The following is a 26,670-nucleotide window of genomic DNA, read 5'->3' on the forward strand; positions in this document are numbered from 1 at the left end:
TCTTTTGTTTTTGCTGCTGTAAAGCTATTTAAGTTCAATAAATCTCCTTTTAAGTGAAAAGCCTGTGTCCTGCGATCTAGCTGGTCCCCCAAACATTACAAGTGGTGCTCGAATGCGGGCAGGACAGAGTAACAGGCATTTTTCTTGCTGTTTTTTTTTTTTTTTTTTGTGTATTGGACTTAAAACTGACATTTAAAGGGACAGTACAGTGGATTTATGTCCTGGGTTAAAGCCGCACAAACCCTGAAAGCTGAAGCAATGGAGGAGCTAATTAAACAGCTGTCCTTGGCTAATATACAAGCGCAGACTCGCCATGAGATACAGCAAGAAAACACTCGCCTGTTGGTGGCCCAGTTGGCAGCCCAGCAAGCGACCCAGCAAGAGGTTATGCAGGCTCAAGTGACTGCCTTAAAAGAAGTAGTGCAGCAGCTTTCTCAGGGCCGTGAGCAAGCAGCTGTTGCCCCTGGCAACCAGGTGACCGTGAGGGCAAGCCATTTTTTGCAGAAATTGTCCCTGAGTGATGATGTAGAGGCATTTCTTGCTACATTTGAGAGGACGGCAGAGAGAGAAGGGTGGCCCCAGGACCAGTGGGCCGGCCTAATTGCTCCTTTCCTAACCGGAGATCCGCAAAAAGCCTACTTCGACCTGCCACCAGATCACGCTAAAGACTATCAAAAATTAAAGGCAGAAATATTGGCTCGTTTGGGGGTAACTACAGCTGTTCGGGCCCAACGAGTGCACCAATGGAAGTATCGTCCAGATCGTCCACCACGGTCTCAAATGCATGACCTGGTGCAACTGGTAAAAAAATGGCTGCAGCCCGAAATGTTGTCTGGCCTCCAAATCGTGGAGCGGGTCGTGCTGGACCGATACCTAAGGTCACTGCCAGACGACCTTCAACGGTGGGTCAGCCATGGAGACCCCAAAACAGTGAACCTCCTTGTCGAGATGGTAGAACGATACACAGTGGTGGAGGATCTGCTTGGCCCTACCAAGCGCCAAGGACCCAGTCTGCCACGGCCTATTCGTTCGACTGCTGCCCTTCGAAAGGACGTTCCCCGGAGCCCTGGAACCAACACCCCAGAAGGTCAAGAGTCACTCCCGATACCTTCTCAGCGACCTGTTCCTGTTCGGAGAGGAGGGGATGTACAATGTTGGCGATGTCATTCCTGGGGCCATACCCGGGCCTACTGCCCACTGCAAGAGGAGCCCATGGAATGCGGGGTTCTTCGGAGGGGGTCTTTTTATGCCCATAAAGCATGTACAACACATATCGATCTTGGAGAAGAGAAATTCGAGTGTGAAGTCCAAGTGAACCACCTCCCTGCCCGGGCTTTGCTGGACTCCGGAAGCATGGTAACCCTGATCCATCCTAGAGTGATTGGGAAGATCGGTCCGGTAAGAAAAACTTTACGGGTGGTGTGCATTCACGGGGACACTAGAGAGTACCCTCTCATCTCGGTGACCATCTCCGCAGCATGTGGCACTGGTACTCAAGAGGTGGGGGTGGTAAAAAACTTGGTACATGATGTTATCATAGGACGAGACTGTCCGTTATTTGCAAAACTGTGGGGACAAGGAGAACTACCTGAACGGTCCAGAGACTGGGGAGAAACTAGTCCCTCTGTTCCTGCGGTTGAGAGAAATAACCCTGAAATGCCGAATGTTCTTGAAAATGCTAATGATTTGGTTAATGGTGATGAAAGTAGTGCTGATGTTATTAAGGGTGTCAAAATGTGTGGTTCACAGACCTACCTGAACACTGAAGAGGGGGGGGAACCTTTCCCACTTCAGGTAATGCTGGGGGAAGAGGATGAGGAAGTGGCCGTTACCCCTGCCCTGCCGGATTTGGGTGTTCCGCAGGGGGCATTTGGTACTGCCCAGATGCAGGACCCCACTTTGGCCCATGCACGGGAACAGGTGGTAGTATTAAATGGGGTTCCCCAAGAGCCAGGTGCGAATGAGCGGTGGCCACACTTTGCAATATGTAATGAATTGCTTTATCGGGTTACCAAAGTGAGAGAAAATGTGGTAGAGCAATTATTGGTACCCCAACAGTATAGACGCAAGGTCCTGGACCTGGCCCATGATGATGTTTTAGGGGGACACCTGGGAGTTGAAAAGACGGAGGCACGGATCACCGACCGGTTTTACTGGCCAGGTCTGAAAGCAGAGGTAAGGAGATACTGTACCTCTTGTCCCACCTGTCAGTTGACCGCTCCGGTGACCCACTTCCGGAATCCTTTGGTCCCTCTGCCCATAATTGAGGTCCCATTTGAAAGGATAGCCATGGATATAGTAGGTCCCTTGGTGAAGTCGGCTCGAGGTCACTCCTACATACTGGTGATTCTCGACTATGCCACCCGATATCCTGAGGCGCTACCCCTGCGAAATACCTCCTCTAAGGCTATTGCCCGGGAATTATTCCAGTTGTTTACACGGACTGGTTTTCCCAAGGAAATACTAACGGACCAGGGCACCCCGTTTATGTCGAGAGTTATGGCCGACGTGTGTAAGCTCTTCCGGATTAAACAGCTGCGCACATCGGTCTACCATCCCCAAACGGATGGGTTAGTGGAACGCTTTAATAAGACCCTTAAATCTATGCTTAAGAGAGTTGTACAAAGGGATGGGAAAGACTGGGACTGTCTGTTACCAGCTCTCCTGTTTGCTATCCGGGAAGTGCCCCAGGCCTCCACTGGGTTTTCGCCCTTCGAGTTGGTATATGGGCGGAGACCTCGCGGACTACTGGATTTTGTTAAGGAGGAATGGGAAAGTGAACCTAGTCAGCATAAGAGTGTTCTTGAATATGTTTCCCAAATGCAGGAGAGGATCCGAACTGTGTTGCCACTAGTCAAGGAACATTTACAAAAAGCTCAGGAGGCTCAACGACGAGTCTATAATAGGGCTGCTAAAATAAGGAATTTCCAAGTGGGGGATCGAGTAGCGGTGTTGATTCCCACTGTGGAAAGTAAATTCTTAGCCAGGTGGCAAGGCCCCTTTGAAGTTGTAGAAAAAGTGGGAGAGGTGAATTATAAAATCCACCAACCGGGTAAGAGGAAACCCTATCAAATATATCATGTAAACTTGTTAAAGCCCTGGACAGAGAGGGAACCAGTGACCTCCCTGGCTAGTGCAAGATTGGAGCCTCGGGTTGGGGTGGAGAGTGTCCAAGTAGCAAATACCCTGTCTAAAACCCAAAGCCAGCAGGCCAAGGAGTTCTTGCAGAGAAATAAAGAAAAATTTTCAGACTTGCCAGGGCTCACAAGTACCATAGAGCATGATATCATCACGGAACCAGGAGTCAAAGTTTTTGTCCGGCCCTACCGCATCCCAGAGGCCCAAAGGAAGGCTGTTTCAGAGGAAGTGAAGAAGATGTTAGACCTGGAGATTATTGAGGAATCGCAGAGTGAGTGGTCGAGCCCGATTGTGTTGGTACCGAAGCCCAACGGGACTCTGCGATTCTGCAATGATTTTCGGAAACTTAATGAAGTTTCACGGTTTGATGCCTACCCCATGCCCCGGGTAGATGAGCTTATTGAGAGACTAGGTCCAGCCAGGTATATCACTACATTAGACCTTACCAAGGGATATTGGCAAATCCCGTTGACTAAGGCTGCTAGAGAGAAAACTGCTTTTTCTACCCCAGAGGGGAGTTTTCAGTACAAAAGGATGCCTTTTGGATTGCAAACTGCTCCAGCCACATTCCAGCGAGCAATGGATAGGATTTTACGACCTCACCAGAAATATGCCTCAGTGTACTTGGACGACATAGTCATTTTTAGCAGAGACTGGGAATCACACTTGCCCAAAGTCCAGGCAGTGCTGGACTCTCTTTGGAAGGAGGGGTTTACAATAAACCCTGAAAAATGTGCTTTGGGAATGGAGGAGGTGAAATACCTGGGCTATATCGTGGGTAGAGGGGTGGTGAAACCTCAGGTCAGCAAGGTAGAGGCTATACAGAGTTGGCCCCGTCCCCTCACAAAAAAGCAGGTACGTGCATTCTTGGGCATGGTGGGATACTACAGGAGGTTTGTACCCAACTTTGCCACGTTGGCGGCTCCATTGACCGATCTGACTAAGGGTCGGAAATCGGTCATGGTGGAGTGGAATGCAGACGCTGAGAAGGCCTTTTTGGAGCTCAAGTCGGCACTGTGCCAACACCCTGTCCTGGTAGCACCCAATTTTTCAAAAGAGTTTGTTGTCCAAACTGATGCTTCTGATGTAGGATTGGGAGCGGTGTTGTCACAGGTTATTAATGGAGAGGAGCACCCGGTAGTCTTCCTCAGTAGGAAGTTAACACCAGCGGAAAAAAACTACGCTATAATTGAACGAGAGTGTCTGGCCATTAAGTGGGCTCTGGAATCCCTCAGATATTACCTTTTGGGGAGGAAGTTTAGGCTGATTTCTGACCATGCCCCTTTAACATGGTTGAGACAGGGTAAAGGGAATAATGCCAGGGTTACTCGGTGGTTCCTGGCACTCCAGGAATTTAAATTTGTAGTGGAGCATAGGCCCGGGAGACTGCATCAAAATGCAGATGCCCTCTCCCGAGTCCATTGTTTGAGCTCCACTGTTGCCTCCACCTCCATGGCGTTGGGGCACAGGGGGGGGATATGTACAGGACGCCGTGGCTGGGTCCTGGAAGGACGCTATGTTTCCCCTCTGTTTGGACTGTGGTCCCTTTAAGGGAACAAAAAGGGTTAACTCACCTGTCAGAGGAAGTGGGTTTAAAACAAGACAGGAAGTTGGAGAGGGTGTGGAGGAGTGTAAAGGAGAATGTGGATGGTGGATGGTGTTTGTTGTGCAGCAACAAAAGTGAATAGCAGTGTCCTGCCTGGAAGTCTCCTGCCAGGGGAAGCTAGCTGCAACGGAAATTAAGGACTGTTTAACTGCGATAGCAGTTCTGGACTTTGCAAGTCGGTGAGACTAAAACCTTTTTCTTTTGTTTTTGCTGCTGTAAAGCTATTTAAGTTCAATAAATCTCCTTTTAAGTGAAAAGCCTGTGTCCTGCGATCTAGCTGGTCCCCCAAACATTACAATATATATATATATATATATATATATATACTGTTCTTTCTGCCTGGAAACTTGAGATTGTCCATAGCAACCAAAAAGTGCCCCTTTACATCGAAAGCAATTTTAGACCAGCTAGAAAATAGCGATAATAAATTAGAACCACTTGCAGAATTGAGTGATAGTGATTCGTGGGAAAATTCGTCATCAAACACTGGAAGTAATGACAGTTACAATTCTGCAACTGAGCACATTTCAGTGTTTTTGATTTGATTACATTATTGAATAAATTGTATTATTATTATTATAATATTATTATTTGTTATAATTATTTATAGTTATTTATTATATTATAATTTATGATTATGTGTTTCAAACTATATCATACCCAGGATGTCTACTAGACTCTTGTTTGGACAGATAAGTGAGTTATTCCTAAGAATTACAGGCCTACAATATAAAACGTCAAATTTCCATACAAAACAATGTACCGCTTTCAGCATCAAAAATCTGACATAATCATACCGCCAGGGAGGTTAAATATGTTTTCATTATGGCATGATGTTGTCACATTAGTTTGGGTAATTCTGTAGTAGTCCACAAGGCGGGGTGTTAAGTCAAGTTCATTGACATTATTAATACCAAGGACTCTAGTCACTGAGGAGGGTTGACCAACTTCTGAATAGCGGAGTGTATTTTAAAATCTGTGAAAGCATAATTGGAATTGGTTGATATAGGTTACCTGTCAGGATGCATACTGCTTTACGAAAAAGGTGGTGGATAACAACACAAAATAGATTTCTAACATTTTAGGAAATAGCCATGTACTAGAATATATTAATGTATGCCCTATACCTATAAAAGTAAATGTAATGTAAATTGTAGAATGACTTTAGCTTCCATGTTTTACAGGTGATATAAAAAAGAAATTTACTGCCGCAAAAGTTCTGTTATGATTTTTAGCACACCTAATGTCTTGTTTTATAAATACATTGCGCATATTGTAATACAGGATTTTTTTTTTTTACAGGTAACTTTGAAAGGACAATAAAGATAGCTGAAAAAACTGGATTCGGAAGAGGGAAGGTTACACTAATTTGGATTTTTAATCAGGTAAGTGAAAAACCAGCCATTCCAATTACCAAACAGCTATATATGTGAATATGGTGTGCAGCAGCCAAAAACAATATATAATCCCTGGCTGTTATAAAAGTGTATCTCAGTATAGCCTGTCAGCATATATAATATATTGAGTTTACTTTTTTCCTACATGGACAGAACAAAAGAGGAGTGGCATGGGGCTGCTGAGAGGTGTCATTAGACTCAGTGCTGGTCAGTAGACTCTCTGCACCAATCAGCAGCCATCTACTATGTTAAAGTGGAAAGTCTAGTGGTAGCTGTATTTAGTGCAGGCATCATTCTGGTCCTAATTTAGTAATAGGCCATCAGCTATTGACAAAAGTAGGAAGCTTGTTATCATGTCTTATATAATATGATTTCAAATTTATCCTTGTATTTATCATATCTGTGCCCTCAATTCTTCTGTTTTTATACATCCAAAGTGTGCCTGAACGCAGATAAAACTTGATAAGACTATTTTTTTTACAGGTTATGGAGCAATAGGAGAGCTGAAATGTTATACGGTAAACTTCTAACTGCCCTTAGGTATTCTTTAATTTCAGCTCTCTCTGCCTGGGTACTGGAGGCTTTCTATAGATGTAAATCTAGCCTTAAGAACAGACAGCTGACTATACTTTAGAAAAGGGTGTATGATGACCAAGTGGACAGAGATCTTTTGCCAATAAAAGTTGGTTGGTGACGTTCCCTGTTAAGAAGTAAATTGACCTTCATGTCTCACGTAATACAAAAAAACAAATAAATGCATGGTATGCTAATAAATTTTTTTTTTTTTTTTTTTCAAAGATGCATATTTTTGCTTTTAAACTATAAAGTGTAAGACATACATAGCGCAATAACAGACAAGACAATTCCTGGTAACTTCTATAACACAAAGGGGTTGATTTACCAAACTGGAGAGTGCAAAATTTGGTGCAGCTGCATATGGTAGCCAATTAGCTACTAACTTCAGCTTGTTCAATTAAAGCGTTTGATAACCAAAAAAATAAAAATAAAACCTGATCCTGTTCCTTTAAAGCATGTTATACAGCACAGCGCTTGTGCTGTGTCATTTGGCTCCCTGTATACCCTAAAAAAACCTGGCTGATCCTGCCTGGCTATTCCCTACCCCCTGCAAACAGACCACGATAATCATGGCTGCTGAGCCCCTGACATTGTGATTCTGTCAGCCGCAGCTCTCCTGTCTGCAGCTCTCCCTGTGTCTAGGTCTTCTGTCTTCCTCCCCCCTCCCCTCCCTGCTCGTAGCTGCGCCCACTCCCCCTGCTCCTGCTCCTCTCGTATCTGATAATAAACCTTCTTATCTCCTCTGTAGCATTAGAACATCTGTCCCTGTGCCTGTGTAATGTAAAAAAATCAGCCGATCTGTACCTGTATAAAGGGCTCCAGCAGCTCAGCTGATTGTCGGCTCTCTCTCTCTCCTCTCTCCCCTTCCTCCACCGGCTGACATCAGCAGGGCGGCTCTGCCCTGCCCACTTCAGCTCTTAGTTGGAGAAACAAGGGAGCTGACATGTCAGCAGAGCGCTCAGAGTGCAGCTTATACAGGTACAAATCGGCAGTTTTTTTACATTACACAGACACAGGGACAAATGTTATTATGATACAGATGGGTTAAGACTACGTTAGTATAGTGGGTTAACAACCACTTTAAGCTTTGACAAATAACCTGGAAGTTCATTGGTTTCTATGCAGAGCTGCACCAGATTTTGCATTCTTCAGTTTTAGTTAATCAACTCCAAGGAACATTAAGATATACTGCACACATTTGTATTGTCTACTACTTCCCATCAAATCCCAAAAGTGACAAAAAAGAGTCCAACCAGGGATGTCATATTTTCCAGTATTTTTGGGGTGCTGCTTTGGCAACATACACCAATTTCAGTTTTTGTATAACACCATTAAGCATTTTAAAGAGTAAGGTTGTAGTAGGTGAATTTGATTCCATCTAGTGTATTCATTTCACCTTACAAGCTAGAAGAGTTAATAAACCAAGAGCCAAAAAAGTCCAAAACCATAGTCCCTTTAGCAAAGCAGCACTTCTTATTGTATAACATGCTGGGAATAAAACATATTCTGAAATAATCCCAAAGGATAAACCTCAGGAAGGGATCCTATTAAGAGGTGTTTGGACAACACAGAAACTTCACCACACCACGTGACTCCACTCCCTAAGACCCCTTTCACATGGGAGCATTTTGCAGGCGCTATAGCGTTAAAAATAGCGCCTGCAAACTGCCCTAAAACAGCTGCTCCATTCACTCCAGTGTGAAAGCCCGAGGGCTTTCACACTGGAGCTGTGTGCTGGCAGGATGTCAGAAAAAGTCCTGCCAGCAGCTTCTTTGGAGCGGTGAACTCACAGTGAACTCACCGCTCCTCCAACGCTCCTCCCCATTAAAATCAATGGGGCAGCGCTGTGATACCTCCGGCAAAACGCCGCTCCGGTGGCATTTTGCGGGCGGATTTAACCCCTTTTCGGCCGCTAGTAGGGAGATTAAAACCGGTGGCGGCACAGTGTGAAAGGGGTCTTAAGAATTGCACTCACCGGATTAATATCAAAATATAGCCTTTTTGGGTAAGTTATGACCATGCGATTACTAGTGGGCAGACATCTGCCAGGATATCCCAAAAGACATTACAAAGGATTGGTTTGTACACTCGGGTCCTATGTTCACTCCTGCTCCATATCCATAATCATTCCAGTAGGCTCAAACATAGGGAAGGAAACAACCCTCATAGTGTGAATCCATATAAAAAACATTTTTTTATTCCATAAAAAATCCCCCCTTAACCCTATGCACTTAAAAACAAATAAAAAAGAATCACATTTCTATGTAAACATATTGCACTGTATACTGTGTCTCAATACTCTATCACCACTCGTTGAGATCTAATCGTCTGTGGTGATTTCCGGGAAGAGATCGAGACAGGTGACACATGCAGCAAGCCGCGTGGTCACACCTAGATGCATTTCGTCATTCCGTCTTTAGTAATAGGTGTGGCTGCACGGCATAGACTTGCAGATTTATAGCCTCTCTGTGTTACACCTTAACCCCTTCAGAACTCAGGGTCAGGTACTCAGCTGTTCTCACCAGAGATGATCAGAGCTGCAAAGTGGAACTAAAGTATTTCTCTCCACAAGCAGCTTCAATATGATTTTACCATGTATGGGGCCGACAATGTCTAGGAACCCGGCATGTCCTGCACCGACTCCACCACACACCGCTAACATGCAGTTAATAAACATACATCAATCCAAAATGTAAAAATTATAAGATATATATACAATTGCATAATTAAATATCTAAACATATTTAAAATATTAATACTGGTGTGTACTAAATTTATATGGATTCACGCTATGAGGATTCCCTATGTTTGAGCCATAACGTACCCAAAAAGGCTATATTTTGATATTAATTCAGTGAGCGCAATTCTTAAGGGAGTGGAGATGCGTGGTGTGGTGAAGTTGTAAAACACCTCCTAATAGGATCTGTTCTTGTGGTTTATCCTTTGGGATCCTTTCAGAATATGATTTATTCCCAGAATGTTATACATTAAGAAGCGCTGCTTTGCCAAAGGGACTATGGTTTTGGACCTTTTTGGCTCATGGTTTACTAAGTTTTGTTATTATAGTAGCTGCTAATTGATCTCATTTTCAGAACCTTACATCTAAGCACTGTATAAGTGACCCTGTTTACTTTAGATTAGAGCTTAGAAGAGTTACATAATTTAATTTTGATGCATGTTTGAAATGTAAATTCAGTTGCTGTTTGAGGTACTTTCTGACATCCTGTTTGGTTTAATCATTGTGACTGTGACATTAAAGTATGACTAAAGGCAAAACTTTTTTTTTTTTTTTTTTAAGTTTTGGATAGAGTGCAGAGGAATTATAATGCTTGTCAGTTTGTATTGCTGTCTGTGCTCCCGTTTGGGAGATTTACTCTCTCTATTTGTCCAATTTACAATTATCTTTTAAAGTGAAATAAAATCCCATATTTTGGGTTGTCCTTAAAAAGTAATAGAGGGGAAATCTTCCAATGGGGACACTAGTTCTGGTGACCTGGGGGTCCCCATGGAATTCTCCTAATTTTTCTATTACTTCCTGTTTGGCGATAGAACAGGAAGTGATGGGAAATCTTCACAATGGGACACAGATGGCGAAAATAAAATCTGACAGGGGTTATAACCCTTCCTTGCTCTATCCAAAATGCCTATAGTTCTACTTTAAGTGAGAGAACATTACAGGCGGTCCCCTGGTTACAAACAAGATACAGTCTGTAGGTTTGTTCTTAAGTTGAATCTGTTTGTAAGTTGGAACAAGTAAATTTTTTAAGTGTAGCTCCAGCCAAAAAAACTATTTTTAAGCTTTTTGGATAGCATAGGGAAGGGTTAACACCCCTGTAACGTTTGTTTTGCTGTTTGTGCCCAGTTCAGGAGATTTCACCTCACTTTCTGTCCCAATGACAATTGGATTTTGACAATTTTGGGTTGTTGTGGAAACAAGCCTTGTGATAAAGCATCAGTGGAGACACCTTTTTTCCCGTGATAAAACTTACAGGAGTGAATTTCCCTTCTTGTGGTAGATTTCCTCTCACTTCCTGTTGTCTCCCTCTATTTGTAAGTAGGAGTCGTTTGTAAGTCGGATGTTTGCAACTAGGGGACCACCTGTACTTTAACGCTAACAGAGGCCCAGAAATCAGTTAAAATCCAACAGGGTTTCTAATGTATTCCTCACTTTGTATAGCAAAAAGTTTTGGCTGGACATAACCTTTCAATTGTTGTGTACCAATTTTACTCATATTTTTACATGGTATATGTATAACATTTTAATGGAGTCAACTCTCATGTAAGTGGAAATTAAACACAATTTCAATCTCCAGTTTGTTCTGCGCATATTGGTTTTAAAGCTATTTGTCAATGGGAATGGCAGTTTTCTAAAATGTGGGTGAGGCCAGAGAGACCCAGCAATGCAAAGAATTGTATAAATGTAAGACCATAGACAACAAAAGCTAACTTGAAATAAAAAATAAATAGCCAGTAAGTTATAGGTAAAACTATTTATAACAATAAATCTAGACTTCGAAAGAAAAACATAGGTTATAGCCTTTATTTTATTTCCCGTATTTGTTGAAATGTTCTTGCAGCTTTCCTTATCATCAAGTTTTTAAATTCAATTGCACTGGGAATAGAGATCACTCTTACCGTGTTCTCAGGCAGACTGAGCTACTCTGATCTCATAAGTGTAACAGTGTTAGTGGTAGGGTCTACAGATAAATGTAATCATACTGCTGAAATGGACTATTATTCCAAATAAATCCAGGCCATCAAACAGATTATTCCTCTTCATGCTATTTAATGTGCTATTTATCCACAGATGATAGAAACCATAAAACGTCAGAGCCAACTATCTATTTCTTCAATAACCACTAACCTGCCAAATGTAGTATATTGAATCCATCAATAATTAAGTCCACAAACTGTCAGGCTGCCTTGTTTATGTGTAAACATGTGACATACTGTATGGATTTCTTGTTCCTGTTCCAGCGGTTCAAAGCGAATAAATTGTTATTGTTTCGGGCACACAGCTGCCTTTTCATGAGGATGAAAGGGATCGCTAACCATTTTCATGCCATTATTTTGGATTGTGAAGTTCACATTAAATCTTGATTCATTCGGCAGATAGTTGATGAATTATTCATTGCTATTATGATTCAAGTTTTTCCGTTTGTTTTCGAGGGCTTATTGTCTGTAGAAACAAGTGCTGGATGTTGTGAATTCTAAGTGCATTGCCGGCTTCTTTTCTATGTGTTTGGCTCTCCGGCGTCAGTAGCATGCATATAGCTGAAGAAATGTTGACTCTGGACTCAAGGTCATTCTGTGTATAATAACAGTGCTGACTTGAACTGGAGAATGATTCTACTCCAAGTGCTATCTCCTTGTGATCTAAGACTAGGCACATTGGGGCTGATCTATAACAAATTGGATGAAGTAAACTTTTATTTAAGAGGTGGCTTTTATTTTTATCTTTTAGGTATCAATTCATGTCATTGCTAGGGGTGTTCTAATACACAAAGGCTAACTGTAGAGTTTTCTCCCTGTTGTGAGAAGCAACTCTCTATGAATTGTGTAAGGAAGAATGAGAACAAAAATATGAAAAAACCTAAAGAAGCCTTACAAGACTATGCATTATCAATAGTTTCCAACTGTCTGGATATGGAGGGACTGTCCCTCTATCCCTCTTTTCTCATCATCTGTCTCTTATTTTGGTCTGATGTATATACTGTACCTGTATAAAAAATGCAATATTTAGCTATCAAAAAGAATTTTACCATCCTAAACCTTTCATCTAATTCTAAATTGCTGCATTTTGTTAAAAGTCAGTATAAAAGAATAGTAGTGGAGAAAAAACAAAACACTTGTGGGTTTAACTAATAATTTTTTGAGTATTAATTCTCCATAATGGGGTTTGTTTTTTTTTTTTTTTTTTTTTACTAAGATGTGTTAAGCCCTGTATACACTATGAGAAAATTGGAAGAAAATTCCATGCAAGACACGATCGTTCGATATAGTGTGTACACAACTTTTGATATCCAATTCCGAATTTGCAAACAAGCATTTCCAAAGGTACAAACTCCAAAATTTTTCCTGTACAGGAACCGAATGAACGATTTTCATTTAAAGTGTACTGTTTTCATACAATTTTCGTACAAGAAAAATCAGAAAAGAATGACTGCACATGATAAGAAACAATAAACAACATCTTGTCGTACGAGAATTGTCGTACTTTCTTTTCTTCCTCGCTTGTGACTAGCTGTGAAACAATGAGAAATATCAGATGAATATTTGCCCAATTTTCTTATAGTGTGTACCCCACTTTACTCTTTCCCATCTCAGAAAGTTGAGAGGTATGCATTAGCTTTTTCTTTTATTATGTGCAGCATCAGAACCTGCACTGAGGGTTATAACATAGGCTGTCCGGGACACTTTGTGGCACATATAGCAAATGTAAAATATGCTATTCACCAAATGTTCACTGCATTTGAATCTTCAAGGTGTATGTGTTTTAAATTAGAGCGATAGATTCACCACCAGTGAATGTTTGGTAATAGTCACATAAAGAATAGACAAGCTATGTCTAGCAATTGAAGACTCGCTTTGCCCGTTACATAAACAGGTGACCCCGCCCCCTCTGATGTAACGAGAAAACCCATAGGGAAGTCCCCGTCAAGTCCCCGTGCGTCAGAGGGGGGCAGGGTCACCGGGTGGCCCTGCCTTCCGTTATTTAAGAAGTGCCAGAAGACGAGAAGCGTCACACAGCGGGTGCCTCCCATGGATGCTGAGTGGCCCAAGAACGAAGCGGGGAACAAGATGCTGTGGAGGAAGATGCTGGTCGAGAACACCGGAGCAAGAAGCAGAGGATCGGAGGAAGAACCAGAGGAAGAAGAAGATGGAGGAAGAAATCGAAGGAAGATAGAAGAAAGAAGACCCGAAGAAGATGGAAAGAAGAAGACTTTAAAATTAAGGAATTGTCAAAAACTGTCTCTTGTCAGTTTTAACATTTTTGACACTTTTTTTGTGAAATGGTAGGGGTACTTTTGTACCCCCTTACCATTTCACACAGGGGGGGCCAGGATCTGGGGGTCCCCTGGTTAAAGGGGGCTTCCAGGTTCTGATAAGCCCCCTGCCCACAGACCTCCACAACCACTGGGTAAGGGTTGTGGGGATGAGGCCCTTGTCCCCATCAACATGGGGACAAGGTGCTTTGGGGGGGACCCCACAGCACCCTCCCAATGTTGAGGGCATGTGGCCTGGTATGGTTCAGGAGGGGGGCCCTCTCTCGTCCCCCCTCTCTTCCTGTGGCCTGCCAGGTTGCGTGCTCTGATAAGGGTCTGGTATGGATTTTTGGGGGGGGCCCACGCCATTTTTTGAAAAATTTTGGCGCTGGGTTCCCCTGTGGGGAAATCCCATGCCATTTTTATCAATGAACTTTTATGTGTGTTGCCGGACCGACAATTCATTAATAGCCGCAAGTAGTTTTAAATGACTTTTTTTCCTTTGAAATGTCATTTTGCTGTCAGACTGTTCTAAACACTGGAAACATGCTCCCCTTTACAGGCATACTATAGACACCCCCCAGGTACAAAATTTAAAGGAATATTACACTTTTATTGTTTCACTTTAAGCATTATTAAAATCACTGCTCTTGAAAAAATGTCAGTTTTTAAAACTTTTTTTTGCATTGATCCATGTCCCCTGGTGCAGGACCCAGGTCCCCAAACACTTTTTACGACAATAACTGGCATATAAGCCTTTAAAATTAGCACTTTTGATTATTCATGTTCGAGTCCCATAGACTTTAACGGTGTTCGCGTGTTCGAACAAATTTTTTGCCTGTTCGCATGTTCTGGCGCGAACCGAACAGCGGGGTGTTCGGCTCATCCCTAGTGGTGAGACTAACACCACTAGAAAAAGAGCACACCATCCCACACCAAAGCAAGTAAGTAGGTTTGAGACCCCCCATACCCACATACACACACGTACAAACGTAAATACCCACGTTGGGGGCTCCTGCCCAGAAAAAATTTTGATGATGTGATACACATGTTACATATCGCCACACACACTGGAGTGAGAGAAATAATTGTAGCATCAGAGTTCCCAGGTAGCTTTAAATTGATGACCTGTAAGGGCTTTTAAAGCATCACCTATGGAAAATTTAGGGTGGAAATGTTTGTTGCCATTTCACTGGTGCACGCAATTTTATGATTTGACATGTTGGGTATCTGTTTACTCACCACAACCTCATCTTTTATATTTTATCAAAAAATTGGGTAATCTATTGTGTTTGTGTGCCTTAAAATTAACTTGTATAAGTGTATACTAAGTGTATTTTTACAGAAATGTTGCATTTCCTAAATCACTTTGCTATTATCTTATAACATAAAATATTGGCACTACAACCATTTTATTCTCTAGGATGTCTGCTTTCAGAAAATATATAATGTAATGTAATCTTCAGGTCTAAAATGATTTTTTAGACATGTGTGCATACAATGCAAAAACAGTTTTGGCAGACAAAGGGTTAGGCGTTTACTAAAATCAAGAATATTCAAGCTATGTCTAGCAAGCAAAGACTTCTGTGTTTGAATAATTTCCTATGTGGCTCTTGGTTCAGAACAAGGGTCTACTTGTTAGTATTGTACTTCACGGTGCTACCGTAGAGCAGTTTTCCATTTTATTCCTTGATGTGTTTGTGAACATTGTGTTTGCGAATATCAATATGTAAAAGGACAATTGTAAAAGAAAGTGTAAAGTAGAGTGAGAAAGTCAATTAATCAATCCTCAGAGGACTTAAAGTGTTACTAAACCCAGGAGCTTGCATTCACTATATCTGGTCTCCCACAGTACACAGAACATGGAAATGCAATTATTTTAGGAAATATATACTGCTAAATACCTTTTCTCATCAGCAGCATATAGCAGTCTTGTGACTACCATCAGTGTCTGGTTAAAGCTTGTAGGAGGAGTTTCTATTCTACTCTGACTGTCCTATGAGGCTGTAGGACTCCTGATCCTCTGTCTGGACAATGCTGATTGGCCCTGTGCTGATCACATGCACCCCCCCAAGAAAAAATAAAAAAACTCTTTAGCAATACACAATAAACTGAGCATGTGCAGAAAGACTCCAAAGGCTCTGTCTTATCAGGAGATGAATGATGGCACTGTAATTATTTTAATTTAAAAAACAAACAAACATCTAAGTACCTTTTTCCTAATTGATATACAGCTGTCACATGACCAAGATCTTTCCCAGCCTGTCTTCAGGGAAACATAAGCAGAACGAGCTTCTAATGCTCTGCTGCTGGTCACATGTTCAAAATAAAAAAAACAGCCTATGGAATACAGAGTATAAATAAATAAATAATATCAATAAACTGTTTTAAATTGTCATAGAAACATATATTTAAAATCAAATGTTTTAATGTTTGGCAATAACATGGTTTTGCCGGTCACAGGCTGTGTCACGCCCCTTCAGTCTGTTTCTTAGAATAACAGGGAGGTGAAGCCAACATCAATCAAGATGTAATATCCCACCCCCATTGTGTTTGGCTGGTTAGTTGGCATGGATGAGGAGGAGGGAGGGAGTGGGCTGCAATTTACCACTGTGTATATGCCCACATGTGACTCTATAGCCACATGGGCTGCTCAGATATGATAGGGAGGAAATGCTCAGCATAGAAACTCACTGAAAACTGAGCATGTGCAGAGTTGCTAATGTTTCTCTGCAAAATCCCTAGCTGAATTGGACAGAAGGGGGAGATAGAGACCAGCAGGATCAAATTTCATAGTAACTAAATGAGTATGAACAGCATGTAATACACCATTTATTGATAGTTTGTTATGATGTGGGTTTAGTGACACTAATGCCCTCTACACACGACCGGTTTTCCCGCTGGAATAAACTCTGAAGGTTTTTCAGACGGAATTCCGCTCAAACTGTCTTGCATGCACGTGGTCACACCAAATTCCGACCGCCAAAAACGCGGTGATGTACAACATGAACAATGGCACTATAAAAAGGAAGTTTATTAGCCACTGCGCCACCCTTTAGGCTCCTTCTGCTAATCTCGTGTTTATCTTGTGTTAGTAGAAGTTTTGAGAGAGAGACGATTCACACTTTTCAGACTCGTGCTTATAAAATAAATATGAAATAAAAGATTATTCATGAGATCACGAGAAAAAATAAAGAAATCAGTTTGTCTGAACTCTGTGTGAATATCAGCAGCAAAACAACTTCATTATTCTAGCATTATAAAGCACAAAAGAATGCGCTGCATTAAAAGATCACAGAATTTGCAGCGTGAGGAATATGCTATCTCCATTACCAACGCTAGTTTTAACAGACCTAGTGCTTCTGTCTCGTACTTGCTTCAAAGCATGCATGGTTTTTGGTGCGTCGGAACAGCATACAGACGAGCAGTTTTTCCGATAGTAATTTTTTCCGTCGGAAAAATATAGAACATGTTCTTTATCTAGGTCCGTCTGAATTTTCGACGGAAAAAGTCTGATGGGCCATACACATGGTCAGAATATAAGATAAATCGCTCCCATTTGACTTTTTCTGTCGGAAATTCAATTCCGACCATGTGTACGCAGCATAACACTGAACTAGAAGTCCCATACATACTCAGAGGTAGAATTATAGATTTACAGGCCCACTGTTTTGGGCAACCCCTTTCCCAATTTAACTGTCTAAACTAAAGCTAGCTATACCCCTGCCAGCTAAATTATTCTGACAGCCCACACCTGTGGCTCTCAGAATACCTGAACAGTAACTTCATCTGATTGGCAGCAGTCTCTGTTTGGCCAACAATTTTATGCCTGCCTAGTTTGATCTTCAGATCAATGTTTATTAAGCTGGGTGGTGCTGGTAGGGCCATCCACCATTCAGCATGTAACAGCCAATATTCAATTTGTGTATGGCTAGCTTTTGAATCTCACTAACAAGAACAGATGTCATAGCCACACAGGCACTTTAGGGCAGGGAATGGAGAGGCTGTATTCTAGTTTGCCTACACTGCGTCAGTACTTCTAAAACCAATACCTGGGAGAGTAGAGCAAACTGTGACCCCCCTTTGTTAGCAGTTTGATTGTAAGCATATAGGCCCAGAGTGAGTGAACCTTTATTACACAATACATTGTACCATAGTTGCCAACAGTTCCGAATTGGCCAGGACATTCACGAAATCTAAGCAGCTGTCACAAAATGTTCTTGTCCTGGGCAGAGTCCTGAAAATCACCCTTTGTCATGGACAGCTGTGGAGCTAGATGCACAACATCATCACACACTGCTGGGGACACAGAACCGATCCCTTCCCTGGCCCTACCTCCTAGCAGTAGCAGAACAGCTCAAGCAGCTCCAGCACACAGGACACTCACTCGCCAATGCGAGGAGGTCAGGTGGAGCTTGCCTCTTCATGATTGGGTGGAACTCGGAGTGGCCAGCCTCAGAGGTGTGAAGATGAATATGCCAGCCCACCTTGAGGCTTGGACTGCAACAGGTGTGAGGCTGGAGTGCACTTGACCAGAGGTATGTTCCATGCTGCAAGTTGGGCTCTTTCTACAGCGCCATCTCTGGAGGAACATCATGCCGGCTGGGCTCTCTCTCTTTGTCTGTTTTATTGTCTGATTTATCTTATGGGGATGGCTCATTCATCACTATCTTACACACAGACATCTATCCTGTCACCTCCACACACACAGTCACCTCCATCCTATACACACACACCTACCTCTATCCTGTCATCTCCTTCCTGCACACACACACACAGTTACACACACACAGTCACCTCCACCCTGCACACAGACACACACACAGTCACCTCCATCCTGCACACACACAGTCATCTCCATCCTGCACACACACACACACACAGTCACCTTCATCCTGTACACACACACAGTCACCTCCACCCTGCACACAGACACACACACAGTCACCTCCATCCTGCACACACACAGTCATCTCCATCCTGCACACACACACACACAGTCTTCTCCATCCTGCCCACACACACCTCTATCCAGTCATCTCCATCCTGAACACACACACACCTCTATCCTGTCATCTCCATCCTGAACACACACACACCTCTATCCTGTCATCTCCATCCTGCACACACACACACCTCCATCCTGTCATCTCCATCCTGCACACTCACACACACCTCCATCCTGTCATCTCCATCCTGCACACACACACACACACCTCCATCCTGTCATCTCCATCCTGCACACACACACACACACCCATCCTGTCATCTCCATCCTGCACACACACACCTCTATCCTGTTAACTCCATCCTGCACACACACACACACACCTCTATCCTGTCATTTCCATCCTGCACACACACACACACACACACACACACACACACACACACACACACACCTCTATCCTTTCATCTCCATCCTGCAGACACAGTCACCTCCATACTGTCATCTCAGTTAATCTCCACTGTACATTTTTGTATTTAACATTACCACATTCTACACTAGGTAAGTCATCTCAGGTGCTATTTGACCATACCCTTTAAGCCATGCCCTGTATTTTTCATATTTTTAAACCACGCCACCTTTGCACCATGGCGCACCGCATTTTTAAAATATTTTATTATAGAGCCACGCCCACAAAAGATGAATAATCCACCCCTACGCCCCCGCCTACATAGGCTTTCTCACCGCGTATAAAAAAAAGTCTCCCTAAAAGTGTTGACAACTATGTTGTACCACAAACAGGGGCAGCAGCAAAACAAGACCCAGCCAGATTGCACTGGCAGCAAAGGCAGAAATCTAAAATATTTCAGCGACATGATGCATATGATGTCTATACTGGCAGTGCGGAAACATACATGTGTGTTGGATAGGAACTCAAAAACAAGCAGGTTTGGTTTTTCATTTAAGAACAGTAGTAAAACTGAACAGGTTTTGAAACATTACATCAGGATGTAGATCATAGTCTAAGGCTGTCCATACACTATGGACATGTAAAATATCATAATAGGGGGCCCATCTAGATTACAATTTTGGGGCATCAAAAAAATAAGTTATGTTAAATTGGAGAGGAGGTAATTATATACGCACTATTTCCAGAGCAGAATTCTATAGATGATAAAAGATGGATATTTAATATGCAGACTTTGGCTCCTGAGGGGTTAAATCTTGATATTGCCCTTTAGGCTGGATTCACACCTATGTGAATTGGGTCCCATTTGCATGACAGGAGATTGTAACCGGCTCTCTATGGAGCCTTTTCATATATTTTCGTTGCGGCTGTGGAGCGGCTTGCACAGGAGTGCTGTGCTCTTTGGCTCCATTTCAGGGCTGAATTCAGGCCAAAATTTGACCCTAATTTGTCCCTGAAATGGAGAACAGGGACGCACCGGACCCCTGCTGGGAGTCGCATACGTCGGAGGTGTGAACCCAGTCTAAATGTTTTATTAGTGAAAAATGAATGGTTTTGGGGGGTTGCAATCAATCATAATTTACAAATATTTTTTAGAGTATATTTTCAATATTAGGCTGTATTCCATTTTAATAATTGCATGTATGGGCAGCTTGAATTGGTCCCATGGAAAGCACTGACAATATGTATTGATTTTTATTTCACATAAAGTTTGTATTGAGTTTTGAATTAAGATGCAGCAAACATTGGCAAGAGGTTTAGGTATGCAAATGTATTTAGCAAACAGCGGTGTGGGGAATAACCAACGCCAATACCAGAGAAAATATACAGAGGCAAGTAGAAGCACATCTCTAGAAGATATTGGAGATATGCAGAACGATTCCTGAGTAAGAAAGCCAATACTTGGCCCTGTATGAGAAGGAGGAAGAGAGAATCAAGTTCACAAAGAGCGAAGGAGCGAAGGTGACCTAAGGGAGTGAGAGAGAAGAGAAACAGAAAGATAAAAAGAAAGAAGAGGGGAAAGAAAAAAAGTATAAAGAAGGGGAGTCTGTTGGGTTAGAGAGGGGAGGGAGGAAGGAAGAGCATGGGTAAGGGGGGTTCCCATGAGGCTCAGCCAGAAAGCAGGACCTACATGGGCTGATATCTTCAATTACATAGAGAGGAGGAACAGTTCAAGTTTAAATGACTTTTATAGTTCACCTTGGTAAGTTTAGAGGTGAATTTCTTGTGAATATATATAGATTTTTAGACATAGAATTTGTATTTATGTAATTTTTATGTTACAATTATTTGGGGATTGTACTGTGTATATTTTGACATCCCTTTATTTTAGAATACAGTTTTGATATTAAGTTGTATTCAGTTTTAATCATTGCATGTATGGACAAGTTGAATTGGTCCCATGAAAAGCACCAAAAATATTTATTGATTTTTAGACTCATAATTTGTTCTTGTGAAATAATATGTTATCATTTTTTTGTGCAATTGTACAGCGTATGATCGGACAGCGATCATCCAGAATTGTAAGTTTATTGTCTGGTGCTGTAGGGGAGATCGTTGTCTAACATGGGTCTCTAGTGCTACGTGTGATTTAGAAAATTAGCTGCTTTTTTAGTTAATGATTGCACAAGTAGGGTTAATAAAAGTGGTGCAGTAGAAGGTTATAAAAGAAGGTGTGCAGTGTATATGGTCCCATCCCTTGATAATGTTCAGTGGATGAAACATGTTGGGAAGAATTTATTCATGCTGTTTGTAAATCTGTCTTAGTGTATTTCTGCTTATCCTTATTCTTATGGGGCTGTGGGTTGTAGTCCTGAAGCAGCCTGCCTGTTAGCCATATTTGATTTGTGTGTACACATGTCTGACCGGGTAGAGGGGAATGAGGATGAAGAATAAATAAACCAAAAGTGATTTGGTGGAGTATGAACATTGATTCATGCTGTTTTTTTATGATTAAAGCGTGAGTGCGATTTGGTTTAAGCCCTGTTTGAAATAGTATTACACTATTGCGAGATGTCTTTAATCTTTTCTCGATCTGGAAAATATTGGCCATCAAGCAGTAATATATGAAGGGACATACTTGGAAGGTTGGCTTAGAAAAGGACGAGTCATTTAAGATTTGATTACACTTAATGTTCTATATTTCTGGTGAGTTATTCTGGTAAACACCAGGTGTTTTGTTTAGTTTTGGAGAACAGAGGATTTACAGTTTCTGGATGTGTGTTTTCATAGCAGTGGATTATAAAGAAGAAAAGTTGTGATTAATCTCTTCCTTTTGTAAATTTTTCATGTTACTGAAGATGCTTTATATGGACACCTTCTTTTAATGTTCTTTTAATGACTTTTATGTTACAAATTTGCACTATTTGCCCTTTATGTGTAATTGATACTATACAGTAAGAGTGTACAATCTCCTTCAGATCTGCCATCAACTACGTTATGCAAGGATCAGCCTGCTTTGATGCTATTTGAATGGGTTGTTAAGTTTGCCCTTGTATTGTATAGTTTTAGTAAATTTAAGCACTTCAGCCACGGAAGATTTGGCTGCTCAAAGACCAGGCCATTTTTTGCGATACGACACTGCGTCGCTTTAACTGACAATTGCGCAATCGTGCGACGCTGTACCCAAATAAAACTGACGCCCTTTTTTTTCCCACAAATAGAAATTTCTTTTGGTGGTATTTGATCACCTTTGCGGTTTTTATTTTTTGTGCTGTAAACAAAAGAAGAGCAACAATTTTGAAAAAAACACAATATCTTTTACTTTTGCTATAATAAATATCCCACATTTTTTATCAAACTAATTTTTTCCTCAGTTTAGGCTGATATGTATTCTTCTACATATTTTTGGTAAAAAAAAAATCGCAATAAGCGTATATTGATTGGTTTGCGCAAAAGTTATAGCGTCTAAAAAATAGGGGATAGATTTATGGCATTTTTAATATTATTAATTTTTTTTACTAGTAATGGCGGCGATCTGTGATTTTTATTGGGACTGCGATATTGCAGCGGACAAATTAGACACTTTTGACACATTTTTGGGACCATTGACAATTATACAGCGATCAGTGCTATAAAAATGCACTGATTACTGTATAAATGTCATTGGCAGGGAAGGGGTTAACACTAGGGGGAGATCAAGGGGTTAACAGTGTTTCCTAGGTGTGTTCTAACTGTAGGGAGGATGGGACTGTCTAGGAGGAGAGAGAGATCGGTGTTCATACTTAGTATGAACACACGATCTCTCTCTACTCCCTTGAAAGAACCGGGATCTGTGTGTTTATACACACAGATCCCGGTTCTCGCTCTGTCATGAGCCATCACGAGTGCCTGGCGGTCATCGTGCAGCCGGGCGCTCGCATCGGCTCCAGGCACACTCTGCGGGCGAAGCGACATAGAAAAGGCGAAGCGACGTAAGGTAACGTCATTTCGCCCAGCCGTGCCATTCTGCCGCAGTAAAACTGTGGCGGCTGGTCAGCAAGCGGTTAAAAGAGATTGTGCAGAGATTGGACAATCAGATTGTATAGTGTTCGGCCAGCCTTAAAGTAAGCTTTTCACAGATTTTAGACTTGCCTTTTATTGTTATAGTCTAAAAATATATATTGAGAGACATGTTACAAATGGGTGGACACGCATGTTGCTCTATGCACTTTATACTGCATACTTAAAAAATGTAAGGGAATGTGTAAACATTTTTTATTTTTGTATAGAGTAGGAAAGGGTCCAAACCCATATCAGTTTTTTATTTGTTGTCAAAATTGTTGCTTTTTTTAGTACAAAAAATAAACACTACGGGGGTGATCAAATACCATCAAAAGAAAGCTCTATTTGTGGTAAAAAAAGGACATGAATTTTATTTGGGTACAGCTTTGCTGCATCCGCGCAATTGTCAGTTAAAGTAAAGTAATTTACCAAAATTTATGAAGAAATTCGATATTACATTTTTTCTTATTTGATATGTATTATAGCAGAGAGTAATATATATATATATATATATATATATATATATATATATATATATATATATATATATATATATATATATATATATATATATTTTTTTTTTTTTTTAATTCTCAGTTTTTTTTGTTTATAGTGCTAAAAAAAAAACACAAGGGTGATAAAAAAATTACAACAATTTTATTTGGGTACAGCATTGCATGACCGCGCAATTGTCAGTTCACTGTCAGTTTATTACAATGACTGACAATAAACTGACAATTTTGCAGTGCCGTATCGCAAAAAATGGTCTGGTCATGAAGGGGGGGGGGTAAAGTGGATAATTAAATTTACTGGTCCTTACACCAATGTTTCCTGGATCCACTCCTAGGAACATGAGGGAGTACAGGTTGCCAGTAGTGATGAGCCGAACACCCCCTGGTTCGGTTTGCACCAGAACATGCAAACAGACAAAAAATTAGTGCGAACATGAGAGCACCGTTAAAGTGTATGGGACACAAACGTGAAAAATCAAAAGTGTTAATTTTAAAGGCTTAATTTCAAGTTATTGTCATAAAAAGTGTATGGGGACTCGGGCACAACCCCAGGAGACATGTATGAAGTCTGCCTTAGTCTGCCTGTAAAGTAGCACATCTTTCCCATGTTTATAACAGTACCGCAGCAAAATGACATTTCTAAAGGAAAAAATGTCATTTAAAATTGCTTGCAGCTGTAATGTATTGCCAGATCCCGGCAATGTACATAAAAAAAAAAATCATTGAAAAAACTTCGGCCCTTCGGGTCTGGTATGGATATTAAGGGTAACTCCATGCCAATTTTTTTTAAAATGGCGTGGGGGCCCCCCACAATCCATACCAGGTCCTTCAGGTCTGGTATGGATTTTAAGGGGAACCCCGCTCCAAAATTAAAAAAAAATGACGTGGGGTTCCCCATCCATACCAGACCCTTATCCAAGCATGCAACATGACAGGCCACAGGAAAAGGGGTGAGGAACAAGAGAGCACCCCCCCTCCTGAACCGTACCAGGCCACATGCCCCCAACATGGGAAGGGTTGATTGGGACAAGGGCCTCATCTCCACAACCCTTGCTCGGTGGTTGTGGGGGTCTGCGAGCAGGGGACTTATCAAAATCTGGAAGCCCCCTTTAACAAGGGGGCCTCCAGATCCCGTCCCCCCTATGTGTACATTGTACCCCTACCCATTCACCAAAAAAGTGTCAAAAAAGTAAAAATGACAGGAGACAGTTTTTGTCAATTCTTTTACTAAACAAAAAAAAGTGTCCCGCGATGTCCATCCATCTTCAATCACGGTGCCTGGAACTGGAAAATAGAAAAAAAGCCCCGCCTCGATGGGAGGCGTCCCGCTGACTGCTGTCTTTTCATGGTGACAGCTGTTATATAGGCAAGGGCGGGGCCACCCGGTGATGTAAACTGGTGACCCTGTCCCTCTCTGACTTCACATGATGTCAGAAGGGGGGGTCACCCGGTTACGTCACTGCCAGCAGGGTACAGCAAGGGAGGCTAAAATAGAGACAAGGGCAGAAAAATCCTGTATAAGATAATACTGTGATAAAACATGTAGTATGTAAATGGTAGAATAATTAACTGGCTAAATGTGACAACAGACCAATTTGGGCTTGATGGGTGACTTCCACCCGGGTACAATACAAATAAAAGAAAGGACTGGGGTCACCAGTGACACACCTCCATCCCTGATTATGCAACTATTAACAAAGGAATAGCACTTGGGACTTTGTGTGAAGTGTGCACAGTTGGCCAATGAGAATGACACAGATAAATGAAAAGAGAACATTTATTAAAATGGTAATGCATACACGCATGCATAGCATAAACAATTGCTGAGCCCATACAGTTAAGCACATGGTTATAAATTACAATGGTACATATAAAATAACATGGATATGCATGACATCTAGAAAACCGATGAGTTTCGCAAAGCATAGCTCGCTCTTCAGGGGTGTATGTATGTAGAACATATCTAAAAAAAATAAACCATAAAAAGTAACGGAACACATGTAAAAAATGTAAACAAATGGTGGGAGGGGCCTTGAAAAATAGGACTCCATACTCAATCGGCAAAGCCAAAGTGCCTGGGGCTGAATTCACGGAAGGTGGTAGCAGCACATGCATGGCAGGGGAGCTGAGGGTACGGAACCAACCACAACCCCAACCAGGGAACAATCGGAGGGCGGACGTGGTATGGATGATGGTGTGTGGCCTTAGAAGTCCTGTATTGTCCATCCAGGTATAGGCTATGGCATAAATGTATGTATTTAAACAAATACTAGAGTAGCAAAAAAAGCATAAATATGTTTAAAATGTCCATTTCAAGATATAAGATGTATAAAACAGAAAAGTCCTATATGACTCCTTCTGCTTAAAATCCCGAAAAGGGAAAACACACCACACTCCTCGTGAGAATCAGCCCACCACCAACACTAATACTGCTTCGCTCACCTCACTTAGTTGACTTCTGTAACACACGAAGGTCAAAATACGCGGATTTCCCACTCACAGGGGGAGGAAGAAATGGTAGATGGTGGCCGGACACAAATTATTTAGAAGGTAGCCGTCATCCCGATGTCATAAAAAAATTAACCACTTAAGCCCCGGACCATTTGGCTGCCTAAAGACCAGAGGACTTTTTACAATTTGGCACTGTGCTGTTTTAACTGTTAATTGTGAGATCATGCAGTGTTGTACCCAAACAAAATTTACGTCCTTTTTTTCCCACAAACAGAGCTTTCTTTTGATAGTATTTGATTGCCTCTGCGATTTTTATTTTTTGCGATATAAACAGAAAAAGACCGAAAATTTTGAAAAAAAATATATTTTCTACTTTATGTTATAAGAAAAATCCAATAAACTCAATTTTAGTAATACACTTAGGCCAAAATGTATTCAGCCACATGTCTTTGGTAAAAAAAAAATGTCAATAAGTGTATATTTATTGGTTTGCACAAAAGTTATAGCATCTACAAACTAGGGTACATTTTCTGGAATTTACACAGCTTTTAGTTTATGACTGCCTCTCATTTCTTGAGGTGCTTAAATGGCAGGGCAGTACAACCC

At 41.6% G+C, this 26,670-nt stretch overlaps 1 protein-coding gene across 1 annotated transcript in view; it reads left to right on the forward strand.

Moving 5' to 3' along the window:
- Nucleotides 1-26,670, forward strand: part of RALYL (RALY RNA binding protein like) — a 1,862,755-nt gene that overhangs the window by 365,737 nt on the left and 1,470,348 nt on the right. The window contains exon 2 of the mRNA XM_073631886.1: nt 6,047-6,129. The gene's annotated coding sequence lies outside the window, so the exon portion shown is untranslated. The remainder of the gene's footprint in view (nt 1-6,046; nt 6,130-26,670) is intronic.

The sequence above is a fragment of the Aquarana catesbeiana genome, linkage group LG05 (assembly GCF_042186555.1).
Source record: "Aquarana catesbeiana isolate 2022-GZ linkage group LG05, ASM4218655v1, whole genome shotgun sequence".
NCBI classification, from domain to species: domain Eukaryota; kingdom Metazoa; phylum Chordata; class Amphibia; order Anura; family Ranidae; genus Aquarana; species Aquarana catesbeiana.